Source organism: Macaca fascicularis, chromosome 10, assembly GCF_037993035.2.
Source record: "Macaca fascicularis isolate 582-1 chromosome 10, T2T-MFA8v1.1".
Classification (NCBI taxonomy): Eukaryota; Metazoa; Chordata; class Mammalia; order Primates; family Cercopithecidae; genus Macaca; species Macaca fascicularis.
In genome coordinates, this window is record NC_088384.1 from 618868 (window position 1) to 640171 (window position 21304).

The following is a 21304-nucleotide window of genomic DNA, read 5'->3' on the forward strand; positions in this document are numbered from 1 at the left end:
TTGATCAGTTTTCCTTATCGCTGAGGCCTTCCTGGACTTGGGGAGTTGGAGTCCCCACTCTCGGGTGCCTCAGAAACCAAAGGCTGCTCGTAATCCTCAAGTTCCAGATGCCTCAGGGGAGGTACCTGGGTTGTTGGGTGCAGTTCCGTTATTTGCTGCTCGGTGGGATTTGCCCACAGCATTTCTGGTTGTTTCTAAGAGCTGATGTTTGAGCTGCTTATAATCACATATGGATGTCGATCTACCAATAAAAGTTAAGAGCAGAATTTTAGTTCAAAGAGTTGTGAAAATGCTCAAGGTCGTGTACTAATGTATACATTACATTTGTGGAAATATCTAAAAGTCCAGGATTTATATTAAACACTTCTCTTGATTTTTGTGATATCTACCTGTCATTTTTCCATTTGATTAATAGATGTCAGAGGGCTTAAATTTTGAGTGCCTGAATTCACTGAAACTAAAACTTCTTACATCAAATGTAATTGAACTGAACGTAGCCAACAGTGCATGCTTTTATAAGTACTGATTAAAATATATAGAAAAACACATATCCATGAACATGCAGATGGGGGCAACATGTTAAACCGTGGAAGTAGAATTAGTATTCTTTGTTTTCTGAGAAGACAAATTTTTAAAAAGCTAAGGGGTCTTATAACTTTCTAGTTTCCAACTTATTTGCCCTAAAGTGGAAGATTGACAGCAGCAGAAGAGGAGATCCTGGGCCAGTGCAGGCTCTGGGAGAAGCGGGGTGAGTGCTGGAAGGAGCTGGCTGGAGGCAGAGCCAGGGAGGTGCTCAGACAGGCCAGGACGGCCTCAGGGCACGCAGCTCAGTGAGTGAGAAAAGGTTCACATTTCTTGGAGAGCCCTTGTCTCTGCCCAGGAAAACCCAAACTCCTTCCAACGGGGATGTGCATCTCATGTAAAAGTTGTTACTCCCAGAAAGAAAGCCAGTGGATGTAGAAATTTTATGTATGCAGAAATAATTTCAAATTTGTTTCTAACCTTATCCTTTTCTTCCCCCATCTTAATGTGTGGTGACTTTCTGCAGGTGACGCACACATCTTAGGAGAGCGCTGTATTTCAGTTCCTGTTGGCTCTGTTGTGACTTTGTGGTGTCCGATGTTCTTGTTCTGAGGTTCTGCCCAGAACGTGGCTCCTCCCTGCTGAGCGTTGCTTGTTGAAGGCCCGTGTGGAAACTTTCCCTGTAAGCTCGTTGCCCACAGCAGTCTTGGTTCAGAAATCTTTAGACCTCCTGAGACTCCACACAACCTTCTAAACTTTCTAGCGTGACCTTTTCATTTTACTGTTCCCCACTAACTCAGATGTTTTCCAGAATGTAAGTAATGTGCTGCATGCAGGGCGGGGAGTGCCCTCCGTTGTCTCTGGGGAGAAGCATCGCTGTTTCTCCGGGTGGAGCTTCCCGCCCACCATGGTGTGCTCCAAGACGCAGCAGGGTTCCTTGGCAGAAGTAACCGTCGAAGGCCCGTGTCTCCGTGGCATGGTGGCTGTGGGTATGCGGCCATACCGGCCCCTCCCCATCAATGGCACCACGGAGAGGAGCAGGGGGAGGCCTGGGATCTGTCTCCAGAGTCACAGCTGTGCTTCCGAGACTGCGTCGTCCTTTGTAACTAGACATGCAGAGAAAGTGTTGGAGATCAGCAGGAGACGGTGTCTGTCCCTAATGAGCTCAGGCATGCTCTTGAGAGGGTCAGGTTTCTGTGCGGCTGATCTGGACTCAGCCTGGCTGTGGCAGTGGAGGTGACTGCTGGGCTTTGGCAAGGCTGCACCCACTGTCCGTCTGAAATGGCCCCCTTCCCTGGCTCATGGTGCCAACTGGGTCCCCAGGCCTGTGTATGTGTCGGGGAAGGGGTGGGTGGGGGTCCTACCTTATTGCCGTATCCAATGGCACGCGGGGTCAGCACTCAGGAAACATGTGCTGTGTGGGTCAGCGATTGAGTTCAGAAACCTGGAAAATTCAGCAGTGTAGGCTTTGGGCATGACCCGTCCAGCCTTGGGGCTCGCTCTTTCTCTGAATTTCCTTCCATGGCATCCTCCTCATCCCAGGGGCCCCTGTCCCCGTATGGCTGTTGGCAGCTTCACAGGTTCCTCTGCCTCCCCTCCCAGGCCCTGGTGTGGCTGGGACAGCTAGTGGCTGTGCAGACCCCACAGCCAGTAGATCGTTGGTGCCAACGCCTTGGGCCTGGGTTACCTGAGTCAAGGACTCCAGTACATGGCTGAGCTCACCCCGAATGTCTGGATCAGAAGGCCTTGGGTTGCAGAAAGGTGGGAGTTCGATATCGAAGGACAGCCTCCAAAGCAGAAGGGGAAATGGCTGTGCTGGATGGGCAGCTAGAAGAGTCTGTGCAGAGCCTGGGACCCAGTGCAGACACAGAGCTGACATGGGCAATGCAGTGACACGGCCACCGTGGAAGTGGGCAAAGTTATAGGCTTCAGATCGATATGGAGGGGCTGGTCTAAAACAATCCTCTGTTTCCTTTAATCCTAGCAACTGCTGGCTTTTGGGGTGGGGGAGTGAGATCTGTGGTGGCCGCGAGGAGAGACAGGGATTTTAATTAAACCCCTCTTTCTGGGAGAGGGGAGTAGCCGTTTCTGTAGGGCAGTGAGCATCGTCATCTCAGGCAGCTCAGGCTGCTGTAACGAAACATCATTGACTGAGTGGCTTATGAAAAACAGGAATTTGTTTCTCACAGTTCTAGCGGCTGGAAGGCAGGATCAGGGTGCCGCACGGGTGGATTCTGGTGTGGGCTCCTTCCTGGTTGGCACACACCTTCTCTCTGGCCCTGACACAATGGGAGGGTGAGGGATTTGCTGGGCCCCTTTCTGAGGCACACATCCCATTCAAGGGTCTCCAGCCTCGGGAACTCATCACCTCCCAAAGACCTCCTGACAGCATCACATTGAGGGTGAGGATTTCAACCTGTGTTTTGGGGGGCAGGCAGTTCGTAATCTTCACCCTCTTTGTGTATTTCTGACTCAACATTGAGTCTGCCTTTGGCTCTCCAGGGGACAGAGCCTGTGTGGACACTGAGCAAGGTCAGAGCTGCAAGCATGTGCACATCGGGGGCAAGGGAGCTGCCAGGGGTGTGAGAAGGGGGTTTCAGCGTCAATCGGAGCTGCTTTCCTGGCAAATGTACTCATAAGCTATCCTGGCAACATTTGCTTTTCACGAAGAGTCGATGAGGCAGTGGGGGCAGCAGGCGGTGTTGCCAGAAGCTTGGAACTGATGGGCAGCAGAGAAGGGGCAGAGGCCATGACCTTGGGGTGGTCAGCAGTGCCAGGTGTCTGCCCTCCAGGTCTCAAGTCTGATTGTGCAGAGACTGAGCAGACCGGGGCTTGCCGGCCAGTGTGGCTCTCATGCAGGTGATTATCGGGGTTGCCTTCTATGTAATGTTCCCTCAACCCCATCCCCCTCCCCCCCCACCAATTTCTGTAACTAGCAGAAATGCTGCTGCGTTTGATGAAGCCTTGAGTTTCCCATGGAGATGTAGGAATAGCACGATTTGGCTCACGTCAAAATACTTTGCAGTGAAGCTGCACGGAAGAGGATTCTAGGCTTCCATTTGACGTTTTCAACAATGCCTGAGTGTTACAGGACCGTCTTGCTTGTTAAAAAGCACCAGATGAAAAAGGCTACTGGTTAATAAAGGAGACTTTTTACATTAGCACAGAGAGGGTGGCTTGAGATAAATTCAGCGTAACATAGGTGTGTTTGTAAGCCGTCAAAAGGACCATCTCTCTGCTGGCGACACATGTTTTCCGGTATGGGTTTTGTTCTGAAAAAGGATGACTGGCATTCGGCAGAGTCATTCCAGAATTCACCTGGAAGGTGTCCACATGGTGCCTTTTCTCCTGACATTCTGGGCACCACGAGGAATCATTCCTGTCTTCAGCACTAGCAGGAGACTTTTCCTGAACACCTGCTCCTCTTTGGCGTTGTGGGTGTGAAGGGGTCAGAGTGAGCCTGTCTTCATGGAGCTTTCAGACACCATGGGGATAGTGTGGCACAAGTGTCGGGCTCAGGGGGGACGGAGGCTTTCCCCCAGAAAATAGCTGCCGATTCCAGGATGGTCCTCGATCCCTCCTCCCTCTGTTCCTCTGCGTCATGTTTGAATTAAGGCTGTTCTATCGTAGCGGGGGTGTCATGTTAACTGGAAGTGTGTTTTACTGGGCAGGAAGTAAATTAATGGTACATTTTCCAAGGACAGCGAGGTTTGATTTGAGGAATCCAGTGGGGGAAAGGAGAAGGGGCTTGGCTGTGTGGGGACGTGTGTGATGGGAGCAGAATGGAGCAGCCATGCAGGCTGTTGGGATGGAGGGGCCACGCCCGCATTTCCATGGGGTCCGTCGCTGTTTGTGCCACTAGACCTGAACCTCTGTCTCTACAGTAGTAACGCATCATTCACGTCCCAGCAGGCCAAGTCCTCAGGAAAATGGGGCCAAAAAGTAGAAAACCATGACCGTAGAAGGTAACGGCACATGACTGAGCTTTCTGGGTGGTGCGTCCTTGTGATAAAAACAGTCCTGAGCTGAACACCAGGATGAAAACGAACCGTCCTCCGTGCTGAAGGCGGAAGAGGTGTGCTTGGCTCTCCGCAGTGCCTGCCTGTTTGGGCGGTGATTACTGCAGGTCACACGTGCTGTACAGGAGGAGGGCAGTGAACTCTGGAGCCAGGCTGGCCGGGTGCAAGTCCCAGCTCCATAGCCAGCTCTGTGATCTGGGACAATTCACCTATGTCCTCTGCCTCTCGGTTTCCTCCTCTGTAAAAGGGGGGTAATAGTCGCATCTATCTGAAAGGGCTATGTGAGAATTAAACGACCTTGTAAGTGTAAGGGGCTGAGAACAGTATCTGCTCTTGGTGAGCAGAAGGATGACCAAGGAGGTGACCAGCAAAATACCCCTTTCGAAGCCTCAATACTGTTCCATAGTGAGCAAAGACACAGCTCCTCTATGGACGAAGCCATTAATAGTCGATCCTGGCAGGCAGAGTGCAGATTCCTTCGAATCAGAAATTTGAACTCGGGCCAACGACTGCTGTACTGATTGAGTAAATCTTAGGATTTGTTGGTAAAGTCTACAAAAACAGAAACAGTCTGAAGGAGTTTGAGAGGGTGTGGGCTCAGCTGCAATCTCTCCTCCCAAGGCCGTTGGTTAACATCATCTCCAGCCCTGTGGAAAGACAGCAGCAGTGAAGAAAATGTCGGACAAACATTTGGTGTGTTTGTACACTTCTCCCAGAAATCCTAAATGCTTTGCATGTTTCAGCTAATAATTCATGAAAATGGATTATGCTGACCATTTTATAACCTACTTCACTGCTCTCCTGTCTAAATCCATCCCTTTGTGACACATTTTTTACACTTGGCTCATTTTTTCAATTGTGTTTGCTGTCTTACTGCCATGTAAAGGATAAACGTGCATGTCTATGTTGATTTGACTGAGACAGCTAATGCTAAATATGTCTCTGTTCCTTGAAGGTTGACTTGTGATGGTGTCATTTAAGTCTCTTACTTTTTCCCCTTGAGTCAGCAAAATATTCCATGTTACTTTGAGCAAAGCTTGCTCACTAGTGTTATGGAGGGTATAAAAGCAAATGGAATAAGTTTCCTGCCTTCAGGAGGATTGAAATCTCAAAGTCGGTATGACAGCATGGATGGGAGTCAGCTCAGTTTGCAGCTTTTAAAACATGTTGGAATCTTTCCTCTGCCACTTTTAATGGTGAGACCCTGAGCAAATCATTTCCACAAGCATCAGGCTCCCCATCTATGACATGGAAGTAAAAATAGCAATCTTGACAAAATTGTGATGACTACAGACGTGTACCTAACCTCTTATTTACCGCCTCCCGATAGAAGATATTGTAACTCATCCCATTTGAGAGCAGGTGGTGATCACCCCATCCTGTGAGATTCAAGTATAATAATTATCTGGAATCCCCCATCTGCAGGCGAGGAAGACCCAGCAGCCCTCACAATGTCTTCTGGAAACTGCACTTTGTTTGAAGGGTGAACTGACTCCAAGTTTCTTCTGTTTTCACGTATTGTCCTTCCTACGTGTCTCCTGGGGTTTTTCCCTACCTCCCAATCTACATTAACCTGATAACAGCCAGCTATGTTTTCTAGAATTCCCCTAAATTGACTCATGCCAAATACTGAATACAGTAGATTGGGAGGGTTCATTAAATCACGATAGAGCATCCTAAAGAAGGAAAGTAGACACCTTTGTTCTTAAAGGGTCTTCAGCCATCCCACCCTGGAGAAGGTTGCTGATTGCCTCTTCTCCTCGGGCAGTCTTGTTACTATGCATCACTTTTTTTTTTTTTTCCTGAGATGAAGTCTCTGTCACTCAGGCTGGAGTGCAGTGTCATGATCTTGTCTCACTGCAACCTCCATCTCCTGGGTTCAAGTGATTCTCCTGCCTCAGCCTTCCGAGTAGCTGGACTACAGGTATGTGCCACCACACCCAGCTAATTTTTGTATTTTTGGTAGAGACAGGGTTTCACAATATTGGTCAGACTGGTCTTGAACTCTTGACTTCGTGATCCATCCACGTTGGCTTCCCAAAGTGCTAGGATTACAGGCGTGAGTCACCGCACCCGGCCTGCATCACTTTTTATGCCTCGTCTTCATCCTTACAGCTTCTCCTTCCTAGGGGCCTCAACTCCCAACCCTGGAGTAAGGGTCACAACTGTCCATCTTCATGCAACACAGCTTAGTTCCCCTTCTTCTCCTCCCCACCATGCCCTATGGGCTGCTTTTCTACAACCAGAATGGAGACCCAGGGAGATCTGCTAAACTAAGACAGTTCTCACCCCTGGGAGAAAAATCTACTTCCCAGTTCTCAGTCCTGCTAAACTATTGTTAAGATAAAGAAGGACCATGATAAATCCTATTGGCTAAGAGAAGAAGATTCTCCAGGTTGCCATAGGACAAGAGAGGAAGTGACAGAATCTGCAGCCGTTTGGTCGAATATGTGATATGTGAGTCATTCTGAGGAATACATTAAAATTCTGTGGTCAGATCTTGGAAAATGATATTGCCAGTAGAGGGAAGAATGTAACAAAAAACCCAGGCAGAAAACAAACAAGTGTGTGTGGAGAAGAACAATAATGTGATGTGAATGAAGGGTTCGGTGTCATGAGTGAGAAATGGCTGACCGAAAGTAGGGAGATGCAGAGAGGAAGATACCACGGGAAGACTGAACATCACATTAAGTGATTTAGGTGATTCTGCCTGCAGTGCAAATATTTTGGGCTCTGAAGTGAAGTCATCAAAAGGTTTACGTCTGTAATGGAGGATCGGTCTAGAGAGCCTCTCAGATCCCACTCGGCTTTGAGATCCTTGATTCCGGGTCACACCTGCGGGTCTGGAGGGCAGTTCTTCAGGGTCATGAAGGAAGGATTCCAGGAGGCTGGAACATGAAGGACATTCAGGTGACCACATCAAGAGATCAAGTGGGGTAACAAGAGCCTGAACTAGAAGGAATGCAGTGTAAATATGAAGAAGAGGAAATGGGAAACTGACTAGAAACGATAAGTAGAGAAAAAGGGAAACGTGTGATTCCAAGGTTTAGAACAGTATTTGTAAGTTACAGTCCCACAACTTCTTGCATAAACAGTATCTAAGAGAGTCATTTTAAAAAGAATAGCAAACTTCCAAGTTCCACTGAAAGACATCAGCATCTCTGTGGAGTGAATTGGGGAAAGAGAATGAAGAAGTCTGTTCAACTTTTAGATATACAAAATGTGAATTGAATTGCATGAGTGACACCAACAATGTGAAGATATTTAACAGGAGCTCTTTTTTCCCTTTTTGGCCTGTAGTAGTTAATCCTTCTATCATCATTATCGTCCTTTCTCTAATTTAATGTCTTTGAACCTTTATTCAAAAATCCACTATGTATAGGTAACATGTTTGTGAGATTATTACTAGACCCTCTAGGAGGTTTCATTAACCCAGTTTTGATAGTTCAGGTAAGTCCTCCACCATTTTTTTTCCAAGTTGTCTTAGCTCTTTTGGGTTCTTTAAATTTCCAGACACATTTTGGAATCTGCTAGTTCATTTCTACTGAAAAAAACAAATAAAATCATGCTGGGATTTTGATTGGAATTGCATTAAACCTCTGATCCACAAGGGCAGAACTGACATCTTAACAATATTGAGCCTGCTGATCCATGAACACAGTATATCACTTCATTTATTTAGTTCTTTAATTTATCTCAGCATCACTGCCTGCTTTACAGTGCATAGATCTTACACATCTTTTGTCGGATTTAGTCTTAATATTACTTTGTAAATTTCCATTTCCAATTATTTCTTTGCCAGTGTATAAAGAGATAAATACTGCTTATGGAAAGTTTGCAAGATACAAGCTAAACACAAACTCACTTATTAGTAAGTAATTTATTATTATTAGTTTTAGTGGCTTTTTGTGATTTCAGGAGATTTTCCACACAGGTGATCACGTCACCTGCAGATAGATAGTTTTAAATCTTATTTTCTAATAAGAGTGCATTTTATATGTTTTAACTTGCCTTATTGCACTGACTAGACTCCAGCAAAATGCTGAAAAGCAGTGAGAAAAAAGTCATCAGGTGGGATGGTAAATACAGCCCTTGTTCTTCCATTTTGACCTGAAGCACCCAGTGTGATCATTTTCTCATTTGATTTTTGTGAGGACTTTGTGTTTCCTTTTTTTCCTTTATTTTTTAAAAATACACTTTATCTTTTAGGCAGTTTCACGTTCACAGAAAAATTGAGGGAAAGGTGCAGAGAGACCTTCTATATGCCTTCCCTTCCCCCACGTGCACAGCCTCCCCAAGTAACAACACTCCTGCCCAGAAGGAGCATTTGTAATAATTGAAGAACCTACGCTGACATATTGTCACCCAGAGTCCACAGTTTACATGAGGGCTCCGTCTTGGTGCTTGTTCTATGGGTTTGAACAAATATGTCATGACATGTATCCACCATGATAGCATCGTACAGAGCAGTTGCACTAAAATCCTAAAAATCTCCGTGTTTCACCTCCTCATCTCTCCCTCTTCCCAACACCTGGGAAGCACGGACATTTTCACTCCATAGTCTGGCCTTTTTCGGGATGTCCTTTAGTTGGAAGCTTACAGTATTTAGTCTTTTCCGAGGGGCCTCTTTTGGGTAGCCGTGCATGTTTAAAGTTCCTACGTGTTTTTTCATGGCTTGACAGCTCACTTCCCTTCAGTGCTAAAGAATATGCCATTGTTTGGATATATCACAGGTTATTTATCCACTCACCTAGTGAAGAACATTTTGGTTTCTTCGTTGCCTCCAAGTTTGAGCAATTATGAATAAAGCTGGAATAAAATTAGCAATTACGATTAAAGCTTCTATAAATGTCCATGTGCAGGTTTTTCTGTGAACACAAGTTTTCAACTCCTTTGGATAAATACCTAAGAGTGCAATTGCTGGATCACATGTTAAGAGGATATCTCGTGCCCATCAGTGATACACTGGATACACAAAATGTGGCACGTATATACCACGGAATACTATGCAACCATAAAAAAGAATGGGTTCCTGTCCTTTACAGGGACATGGATGAAGCTGGAAGCCATCATTCTCAGCAAACTAAAAGAGGAACAGAAAACCAAACACCACATGCTCTCACTCATAAGTGGCAGTTGAACAATGAGATCACATGGACACGGGGAGGGGAACGACACACACGGGGGCCTGTTGGGGGGTGGGGGCAAGAGGAGGGAGAGCATTAGGACAAATACTTCATGCATGCAGGGCTTAAAACCTAGATGATGGGTTGACAGGTGCAGCAAACCCCCATGGCACATGTATACCTATGTAACACACCTGCATATGTATCTAAGAACTTAAAGTAAAATGTAAAAATAAAAAATAGGGAGTATAGTTTGATAAGACAATGTGATAATTTTACAAACACAAAACATGTCATACCCACTTCCCCACCTCCCTCAAGTGCTTTCAACAGCATCCTGTTGCTGTTATTAAGAGAATAAAGCATCTACCATCATCTCCCAGCCCCTGCCTGCCTGCCTTCATTCTTGTCTTGTGCCACTTTCTCCCGTGTTTACTTCCTTGCACGTGCCTGTTTCCTGCTGCAAGAGGCATTCTGCACGCACCCCCATCTCTGTTTAGACCGTGGTGTCCCTACACTCCACCCCCCTCAACAAGCAACCTCTACTTCTCTCCAGACTGCAAGGGGATCATACCTTCCAGAATGCATCGGTTTTCTACCTCTCATCCCAAGATACGCCAGATTCTTTTACAGCATAAATTTAGAGAACCCCGCTTCCCTTTCTTTGGTGCGCTTTCCTCAATTCTTCATCAGAAACCCATTAGACTGATTGTCATATTAGTGCCCATTCTCCTCATCAGGCCGCAAGTTCGTGTGAGCAGGGGCCGCAGTCATGTTGGTGAACCACGGTATTCTCAGTGACTATCCATGTGCTTAGAAAGTATTTGCTGAATGGGTAAATGGGTCTGCAGTTCCAACCAAAGCTAGAAGCTTGACTTTGGAAGAATGAAAGTAGATAACATCTCCAAAGCAGACCCCATAGCATGAAAAAAGGAAGAACAGAGGCAGAGCTGAAGGATGAATATTGGCACAGGAGTAGGTGAGAGTTTGATGTAGTTTGAACTACATCAAAATCTTAAGAGTAGACAAGAGAACAATATGTTGTTTTTGTTCATTCTTTTCAACATTTGCAAAGTTTTTTGCCTTGAGTGTAGTCACTTTTGCAATCAGAGGTTACAGTGCTTGATGGAATGAGGCCATGAAGCACACACACCACCGAGTTTCTAACACAGAGCAATCTGTGAGGAAGGATGGAGACACAGGAGAGGTTCATTTTAAAGCAATGCAGGTGTTTTCTTTATAAAGGCAAAAGACATTTTTTGAAGTGTTTGCATCATACACAAGTCTGCTAAATTTGGTCAAGAAACAGAGAAAACAGTAACAGAAGAACACTTTAGCCCACAAGGAGACCAGCACACCCAGCTCGAGACCACTCCAGATGAGGAGTGGAGAGTGGTTTCCTCACAGCTGACCCACAGGATCGGGTAACACAAGCAGAAGGGAAACATGGGGACCACAGAGACATCAGACTGTGGACTTCATAGCAAGAGACAGCAACACAAACTAGCGGAGTAATTAAAAACTATGGTAAAAAGAGGTCCACATTCTATTTTAACCTGAAATCAGTGGCACGGGGACCACCACACCACCCTGCAGTTGCCTCCTCCCTCCCCCACACACAGCAGCCTCCTGGGACAACATCCTACTTCCAACTTGCAGTTGCCTCCCGTCCCACCCCCCCACAGTGGCCCCCTACGACAACATCGTACTTCCACCCTGCAGCTGCCTCCCATCCCCAACACACAGCAGCCTCCTGGGACAACTTCCTACTTGCCGGCCACAGCCTGGAGCCCCCAAAGCATGGAGGGGCTTAGCGAGCCACACAGCATTCCCCCTTCACACCTGGGAAGTCAGCCCCTCACTGAAGTGGGTCCTGTGCCCACCGGCTGTGCACGATCAGAGGTGTGAGGTTATGGACCTGGTCACCCACTGTGCAGAGAGGCGTGAGGTCATGGACCTAGTCACCCGTTGTGCACGATCAGAGGTGTGCAAGGTTCCAGACCTGGTCACCCACTATGCACAATCAGAGGTGTGAGGTGATGGACCCGGTCACCCGCTGGGTATGAATAGAGGTGTGGGTGGTTAGTGACCTGGTCACCAGCTCTGCACAATCAGAGCCATGCGAAGTTGCAGACCTGGTCACCAGCTGCACCCAATCAGAAGCTTTTGAGGTTAGGGACCTGGTCACCTGCTGTGCACAGAAGTGTGAGGTTATGGACCTCGTCACCCGCTGTGCATGATCAGAGGTGGGCCAGGTTAGGGACCATGTGCGTGGTGATGGACCTGATCAGCAGCCAAGACACCTGCCGTTTCCAGTGTCATCCCGGCTTCTTTCAAAACTGGAAAAGTCTTCAGATATTTCCCAAAAGCTTGTCCATCTTTGAAAACGATATGCGTGTGCACAGGTGATACCGATGACTGAAGATTGAAGGTTAGAGCATTCCAGCCCCATGCCCATGTCCCATCCCATCTGCGAAAACTTGAGCACAAACATCTCCCTCTCTGAAGCTCCCTGAACCCTGTGGCAGGCCTGAGACTCAGGTCCAGTGTCCTGTCAGTTACACTGAACAAAATGTAATTCAACACTGGCCATGGGCCCTGTGCTTTAAAAACCACATATAAATCTCCCAAAGAACTACAATCTATGAAAGCTTTCATGGCTAGTATTTTAGGAAGACTGATCAGTCTTGACCTAAATCAAAGCCGACACTGCCCAAATGCACTCTAACCCCAGCTTCGTGCACAGGCAGCCATCGCCTGGCCGTCAGGGTGACCAGCAGCCTGGGCACAGACAGGACCAGCGCCGGTCCCTCCCTGCACCTTAAGGGGGTTTCTGAGCTGCTGTCCATGATCAGTGATGGTGACGCCCAGAGCAGCTTTCCGGGAAAGCAGTAAACCTTTCAGGTCCTCACCTCACGAGGATGGCCATGTATAAATCAACCGCCTTTGTTACTGCCCTGCCATTCTCAAAGAGGAGACGGGTTAAACTTCTTTATCCACATGCCCAACACAAGGCACACCTGCCCCAGCACGAGGCTCATCTACTTAATCCCGGGAAACTCACACAACCCACAATCAGAGGCTGCACACAATCAGAGGCCGCGTACAATCCGAGACTGAGCACAATCAGAGACCACACACAATCAGAGGCTGCACAGAGACCACACACAGAGACCCACACAATCAGAGGCCACAATCAGAGACTATACACAATCACAGGATGTGCACAATCAGAGGCCATGCACAGTCTCTGCAACCTCATCAGAAACTGTTTCTGACCATTCACCTGAGGCCACCAAGTTTAAATGAGAGGCCCAGGTTTTAAAAGACAGCAGGAGTTCTCTGAAGGCAAACTCCGTGCATTCCACCATCAGCACCATTTGTGCCTGTCACGGTCAGGAAGAACCACAACCACGTCTCGGTGCCCTTGCAGTGCAGGGCGCTGCGTTTCTCCCCCTTTCCAAACCCGCGGCGGCTCCTGGCGACCCAGCGCCTCTGCTCAGCCACACGCCCCCAAGGCCTTCCTCCCTCACCCCACAGGGGAGCTCCCGCAGCCGGGCTATCTGGCTCATCACTCCGATTCAGTCACTTACACCCTCATTCCAGGCTGAAAATCTCTTCTGAAAATATCCAAATCTTACCCACGTCAGGCTCCATCTTTTCCCCAGAGCTCCTCATCCCCTCCAGAGCAGCAGCCCTGGTGCCCGTGCAGCCGGGGCCTGTGGGCAGATCCCTGGGCTCAGAATGCCCAGCCCCTCAGCCCCTGTGTGTGTCCCCTTACTCCCTGCTCCCTGGCGTTAATGCCCTCCGTCTTCGATTTCCTGATAGGCAAAAGGGGGTTAATTCTAAGAGTGCTAACCGAACTGGATCACTTAACACCATGTCGGGCCCAGAATACCCCTTGATCAATGACAGGTATTGCTGCGCTCTTACCATTGCGCTGGGTCCAGGTTTCCTGTGAGCCCTTTAGGCTCTTTGCCGTAAAGGCCACTCAATGGTCCTGTGCAAGCCTGTCTGTGGCAGATGGACAGGTGAGTGGCCGATGCACACGTGTGATGCTGAATGGGATCGTGCAAAGCTGGCCCCGCGTATTGTGGTCAACGTAAGAAAAAAGTCGCCCATGCTTGCTTGCTGCTGCCCTGCGGTGTCCAGAAGGAGCCGCTTAAAGGCAACTGCGCCGCACCTACCTTCTTGGAAGGAGACAGCAAGACCAGACTGGCTGGAGCTGGGAAGTTGTGCGCTACAGATCAGGGCTGCGTAACCCAGGGAAGGCATCACTGGAAACACGTGCTGGAGGGCAGCCAATCCGACCCGACCGTCCACCTCCAGGGTCAGCCATGGGGCTCCACTTGATGTGTCATCCTGATCACCCCTCACAGAGCAAATGAGCCTTTGACTTCAGCCTGTCCTAGGTACAACACCGACTCCCACCTCCCACGTCCTGAACCAGCCTGTTCCGGGGATTGCTGTGGAGGTAGAGGAGCAGGCCCAAGACATCTAGTGGCATTTCCTGGCAAGGACACTCACCATGCTCGACCATAAAACTCGGGTCAACTGGTTTTTCGGAGGGACTGTAATTTACTTGTGGCACGCATGGATACTGATTGACCCAGGGAGGGGCACGGAGGAGGCTGAAGGAAAACCCATGGTGACTGCGCCAGGCATTCCCGCACACACCGACATCTTCAGACTGGGGAGGCGTCCTAGTCTTACAATCAAACCGAAAGCCCAGAGAAACTAGGGACCTTGTCCAAGACCAGCAACAGGTATGTGGGCAGCTGGGATTCAACTAAGTCCTTTCCTGGATCCATCCGCGCTGCTCCCTGCCCCCACTCCCACCACCCCGCCATGGCCCCCGATAGACACAGCAGGTCTGAACATCAGGCACCCCGCACGCAGAGTACGGAGCAGAGCCGGCTTCCGCAGTGGGATCTCACACACATCCCACTCCCCTTCTTGCCGAATGCCTCGGGACTCTGTGCGGTCAAGTCTGCAAATGTGGCCTCACTCTGCGCTAGGAGATCTGGGTGGCCGGCAACGTTTTGCAGAGTGCTCCTCCAGACGGGGCTCGTCGGCTGATCCATGAGACACAGGACACCTGAGAGAAGGGCCGACAAACCCCACAAAGTCGCTCCCAACATGGAGAGGACAGGACCACAGCGGGGCTCTCGCAGTGCACGCTTTGGACAGGTCTTGCTGCAAACTGTGGTGCTCGTCAGGCGCGAGGAAGTTTCCCAGGGCAGGAGCTCTAAGTGACACAGCAAAAGCGACACAGGCGATGCAGCAGGATGTACTTCAGCTCAGGGCTCAGGAACCACGGGGTGCAGCGTGGCCTGCAGCAAACCAGACACATCAGAAGCCAATGTCCCACCTTTTACATTCAGTGACATTGAACGGAGGGAGTTATATGTAGCAATCATCTTCCTGGGGGACCCGTACAGCACGCATGACCACCGACACTGACCACGAGTCCTTCCTAGGTCCTGGGGGCTACCCCACTTTACACGCACGGTTCCATGCACAAATCTACGCGTGGCAGTTGTTAGCCCCAGCTTAGAGATGAGGAAAACGCTGCTGGAAAAGCTAAGTGAGAAAATCAGACTTCAGCACACCTGCCATCTCCAAGACCACTACTACTCTGTGCTAGGGTCTCAAGGGTTGGGTGTGTGGCATTTTAAGTGACTAATTGTAGGTGGTTTTCTTCTCTCCTACACCTGTTTAGCCTGAACGTGCACGTACATGCTCTGCTGCAGGGGCACTGCCGTATGTAGACCAGCAATGCTCTTTCCTGCCTCGGGTTCTCGTCACTGCCTTCCGGAAAATCTCACCTGCTTTACAGCCAAGCCAGGTAGGCCTGGTCAGCCGCACAGTGAAACTCCTGCAGTGTCAGAGCTAAGTGCTGGCTGAGACTTTAACGGCGAAGACAGTGGAGTAATGGGGATAAACTGAGCAAAACTGTATTGTAACGCAGATGAACGTCTAGAAGCAAAAGAAACTGACACCCCTGAGAGCAGGCGACTGTCTCTTACTATGATGTTAATAGCAGCTTGCTGTTTCCAGTGTCTCCGTGTGCCAGGGTTTCCAGTCAGCGTTTGTGTTTATCTGCTCTTGGGCTACCTGATCAAACCTCTGCAGAGATCAGGGATATCTAAATTGACCCAGTATCTGCAGGCTGGCTGCTCAGAGGCCGTGGTGTGGAACGGCCAGGACATCGCTTAGTCATACGGGGCACAAGCATGTCACTTGCCACTCGTGTCTTTCTGTTTCATCAAACCCTCTTTTCTCCTGAATATTGACCATAGCAAAGTCATTAGCCTTTGAGATGCATTTGAAACATCAACTTGCTTTGTTCAAGAGGTTTAAGACACACGTAAGTCTTTCTTGCCATGCTCAACACACACAGCCGGCCGTTTCTGAAGTCAGTGTTTCTGGAACAAAAGCCTCGGCCTGCCCCAGTGAACATTCACACTGAGCACACTGTCGCAAGGCTGCTTGGCCAACCAGCAGGGGGCAGGAGAGAGCTGCAGGGGCCACGTGGGGTCCCTGCAAAGGCGCCTCACTCCCTCAAATCAAGAGCGGTGCCTCCTGCCAACCCAGTGGCTTCCTCCAAGGGGAAGAGGGGAAGAGGCCTCTTCAGCTGCTACTGCACTGATTTCAGACGGCTCAGCCAATGGGGCAACAGATTCAACAGAGTTCCATGTTGTTTAAGGAAAACTTCTGTTACCAGGCAACCTTAGTACCATATTCAACGTAAAATAACCAACAACATTGTTTCCAAAACAACATGCTACTAGTGCCTTATCCTTCAATGCTGCTTAAACACGGAAAAGTATGAGGAAAAAAGAGCATGGCACTTACTTCTTAAAAAATAACACCTCTTCCAGGTTATTTTTACCCCTATCATAAAGACTTAGAACTGTGGATTCCCTACAGGAATGTGGAGTGGGGTTGGATCCCCACACTGACCCAGCCTCACCGCAGGTCAGTCATCCCCCCACCACGGGGTTCACACCTCTCCAGACACTGTCACCTCATCAAGGAAAGGTGGCGTCTCTGAGCTCTCTTCGCAGGAAGCACCCGAACGGGAGCTAGAGACACAGACACACCCACAACTACTTTGAAATCCTAAACATATTTAAGGACTTCATTATTAGTTTTTTAAAACTGTAAGAACAAAGTGACCCTGGTTTTAACCTCTCTGCCACAATAACACCGTGTACATCTGTCTTTTGCTATTTGTTCCTTCTCCAGCAGCTGCTGCCTGGCTGGCCGACTGCAGAAGAACAGCCTCTGGTACTCCCGGGAAGCCCTCGGTAAAAGCGTGAACACCACGATCACGTCTCAGGACGCCGCACATGTTAGGGTCGCCCACAGACCGCCATTCCCAGTGCCTAGAAGGCACTGAACGGGCCTCCTGCTCTTTGTAAATGTCAACTTTCCTAAGCTAAGTTTTCTTGAAAATTTTTAACTGCAGTTCACACGTACTTCTTTGTGTCTTGTTTTTATCCTAGAGGAATACTTTTATGGAAAATTAAGCTTGCAAGGTTGAAGGATTTTCTGAAAGTCGACTCCTAATCCTGGAAGAAAAAAAAAAATGGGCCAAAGGTGGTGCTCACGCCTGTAATCCCAGCAGTTTCGGAGGTTGAGGCCAGGAGATTGCTTGAGCCCAGGAGCTCGAGACCAGCCTGGAAAACATGGCAAAACCCTGTCTCTACTAAAAATACCAATAATAATAATAATAAAGCTGGGCATGGTGACGTGTGTCTAGTCACAGCAACTCAGGAAGCTGAGGTGGGAAGATCACCTGAGCCCAGGAGGTGAAGGCTGCAGTCAGCCCAGATTTGCATCACTGCACTCCAGCTTGGGCGACAGAGTGAGACACCGTCTCGAAAAAACAAAAAGCAAAAACAACTGTATAAATCATTATAGAAGGGAGCTGGCCAGGCGCAGTGACTCACGCCTGTAATCCCAGCAATTTGGGAGGTCGAGGTGGGCAGATCACCTGAGGTCAGGAGTTTGAGACCAGCCTGGACACTATGGCAAAACCCCATCTCTAATAAAAATACAAAAATTAGCGGGGCATGGTGGTGGGTACCTGTAATCCCAACTACTGGGGAGGCTGAGGCAGGAGAAGCACTTCAACCCTGGAGGCGGAAGTTGCAGTGGGCCGAGACTGCGTCACTGCACTCCAGCCTGGGCAACAAGAGTGAGAGTCCACTTCAAAACATAAAAATAAAAATCAAGGGAGCTAATGTTTTTCATTTAAAGGAAGGGAGAAGAACATTCAGTATTTATACCTCTCAAGCACACATCTCCAGTGGTGTCCTAAAGTATTCAAGATACACATTCCTACAAATATAGCTCAAAACTACTCACCAAGTTACATGCTAAAAGCACATGCATTGTAAGAATGCTACATTATATTTTTTGAGCATCTGTATCCAATATTTTAGCATACTGGCAGTTTTCCCTTCAGGTGCTGTATGCCTAAATTATTACATGTTTAGTCATTCATTTTAGAATTTATGACTATTATGCTTTAGGCAATAAACATAAGCTACTAAATTAATGACTTAGGGGAAAAGTTACTAAGTTAACTTGGAAGTTAAACTTTGCAAACTGAATTTGTTGGACCTCATTCAAGCTAGATGATCAGTTTTTTAAATTGTTTCCTGTGTGTTTCCCTCCAGGATGGAAATAGCTTCACTCTCATCCACTGTGCACACTGCAGCCCACGCCTCTCGTCCACCGCGCCACACTGCAGCCTGCAATTCACCCTGTACCAGGCTTTCCACACCGTACCTGAAAGTCACTAAGTATAACCAAGAAGGAAATGAAAAGCAGATAAATGACCTCCACCCCTACATCCAGCATGCAAATGTTAAACATTCATCAAAGTAAAACCAAAATCCCATGTTAGCTCACGATTGTAACTGGTAGAGTTATGTGCATGGCAATTTAAAAAGTCTAGTTAAGTAAAAACCTAATTGAGACTCTCAAGAAAGACATCTGCAAAGATTGACAGTGAGGAGAGGACTTCACTCTGCATCCAGCCTGTTCTGGAAGCCACGGCCAAATATCAGGTTGTATAGATCCGAAAAGCAGGAAAAAACAAGTGTTGAAAGGTGTACAGTCTCAGCAATGTACAAATTCGATGTAGGATGCTCAGAAACCTTGAATTTCCAATCAGGAAACAGCAACATGAGCAAGTTTCCCAGCAGTGCCCACTTTCTACCTACGGCACGTGTAACAGTTACGCTGGCCACCTCCGGGGGAACAGAGGCTTCCTGGTCACATTCGCTCTGGCAGCCACACAGCTGGCCCCGCCAAACACCTGTCTAATACTGAGGAACCACTCTCTCCCTGGGCTTTGCTCACTCTAGCCAGGAAAGCATATTTACAGAGTACTTTACTGAGTCCTCGTTCAATGCGTCAAGCTTGTTGAAGGCAGGGCAACCCCATTCCTGGCCCAATTAAGTGAACTGAGCAGAGCAAATGCCTCCAGTTGGACGGCACTCAGTCACAACAGCAGTGGCCCCTGTTCACAGGGCGCTGGCTTCGTGCCGAGAACAGTTACAAGCGTCTTCTCTCTGTCCGAGGAATGTGCACTGCAACCCTGTGGGGCCGTTTGCAACGTCCACCAGAGTTCTGAGGCAGCCAAGTCCAGGCTTTCCGTGGGCCTTGCCACGTGGCCGTCCACGTCCCCTGCAGATCAGACCTCACTGCAGGGACCACGGGTTCCAGGGCTGCCTTGAGGCACATGCTCCCTTCACCACCTCCTCCTGGCCCCTGACATCAACCCTCACCACTGCTGCCAACACTTGATTTTCTCATGGCTCCTGAGGGGCCTGTTCTGCCCTTCCCTGCTCCCTGCGTCCGGCTTGGAGGGTACCCACATCAACGCCAACGCTCACGTAATCACCAACCTTTCCACGGGGCTTGATGCCTAGGAGTCTCAATATCAGAAAGTCAGATTCCTGTGCTTGTTGGAGAATTTCTTCCCATTGTACAAGTGAAGGAGATAAAATTCTAGGTGCCTGCAATAACCTCATTTCCACAACGAAGCAACTTCAGCAGTAGCACAAAACAAACAAACAAAAAAAGCTTTTTTTTTTAAAACTTCTTTTATACAAGCTAAATACAATTTAATTTTTACATCCACGTTCTCATCAGCTCCCACCTGGTGAGCAGGCAAATAGTAATTTTCAAAGAAACAAATTGTTGCATAATTTTAACACTTAGCATTATCACTATTAAGCAAGAAGTATCCCAAAAATACATGATGATCTTGTTCTCACGTTCAAAAATTGATTGTCACACAGTGAAATAACACTTAATGCAAAGGAAATTTTCTTTTCAGGTATCTGTTCTGGAAAAGAAAAAAAAAAAGATTTCTGGCAAAGAGATAAACATTAATTATGTAACAATCCAAAATGCCTCTGGGAAAAATGATGTCATCCAATTAGTTCTTTGAAGTGTTACAAATGCAGCTGAGTTTTAATAGTAATTTCTCCATAATTATCAAAAGAGTCTTTAAAAATCTTAGTGCTGAAATAACTATAAATGGATATAATACGCAAAGCAGAAGAGTTAACATTTGGGGTAGATTTTGGCCCATATTTTTAACATATGCATAGTTATTCACCTAGTTGAAGCTTATCCCTCTCCTCCTAGGCTCTTCAAGACTGATTTTCAAACATAGACTGGCTTTTGGTACATGAAGGCAGCTTTAAAAGATGTCAGGATCAGGCCGGGCACAGTGGCTCAAGCCTGTAATCCCAGTATTTTAGGAGGGCAAGGTGGGCCGATCATTTGAGGCAAGGAGTTCGAGACCAGCCTGACCAATATGGCAAAACCCAGCCTATATTAAATATTTTTGTAATTAGCCAAGCGTGGTGGCACACACCTATAATCCCAGCTACTTGGGAGGCTGAGGCAGGGAGAACTCCTTGAAACCAGGAGGCGGAGGTTGCAGTGAGCCAAGATCGCACCACTGCACTCCAGCTTGGGCGACAAAGAGAGACGGTCTCAAACTAGAACTTAGCCCTCAGGAAAAGCATTGAGCACCCCCCACCCAAACCAACCCAAGGAATCACATGGCAATGGTTATCATCTGATTTCGACAAATAAAGTTCTGTTCTCCCCTCTGAACACAATGGTAAACACCTGCCATCAGCCCACAGAAACTCCCAGGACCCAGTAACACTGGACTAGCAAGATCAATGGGCCACGTATGCAGGGTTCAGCAGCAGAAAGTCATGGCACCGAGAATGGTGTGTGCTCAAACCAGATTCCTTGCTTTCGGGGTGAAGGGGCTTCCCGGGAAAATCTAGTCCAGTGGGATGGTTCCCACTTCGACCATGAGGAGGAAATGGGGGGTTTCCTGAGGGCACTGACAGGACCTGGGTCTCTGCCCCTTCGTCCTCTGTCCTGTTGTGGGTTGAGGGTGGGCTGAAGGCAGGTTTCCCCTACATCTTCCGGGCAGGAGAGATGGAGCTGACAAGTGGACGACGCTTTTTCCAAAACATTCCCATGTTTATAACCTGTTATCAACCTGTTTTCCCTGGAGATCAGTGAAGCAGCATCATTGATTCTCTTCCATTAGGGACAACCCGGTGTTACGGGAGGCAGGAGACG

The 21304-nt window shown here is 48.1% G+C and overlaps 2 long non-coding RNA genes across 2 annotated transcripts in view; one reads left to right on the forward strand and one right to left on the reverse strand.

Annotated features, from left to right (window-relative positions):
• Nucleotides 1-560: 560 nt before the first annotated feature.
• LOC135965385 (uncharacterized) overlaps nucleotides 561-21304 on the reverse strand; it is a 60874-nt gene continuing 40130 nt past the window's right edge. The window contains exons 2-3 of the long non-coding RNA XR_010578262.2: nucleotides 9292-9350; nucleotides 561-5188 (exon numbers count right to left, since the gene is read on the reverse strand). This is a non-coding gene — a long non-coding RNA (uncharacterized lncRNA). The remainder of the gene's footprint in view (nucleotides 5189-9291; nucleotides 9351-21304) is intronic.
• On the forward strand, nucleotides 15388-17135 carry LOC141407809 (uncharacterized). The gene is made up of 2 exons (XR_012418493.1): nucleotides 15388-15515; nucleotides 16919-17135. It is a non-coding gene; the product is annotated as an uncharacterized lncRNA (long non-coding RNA).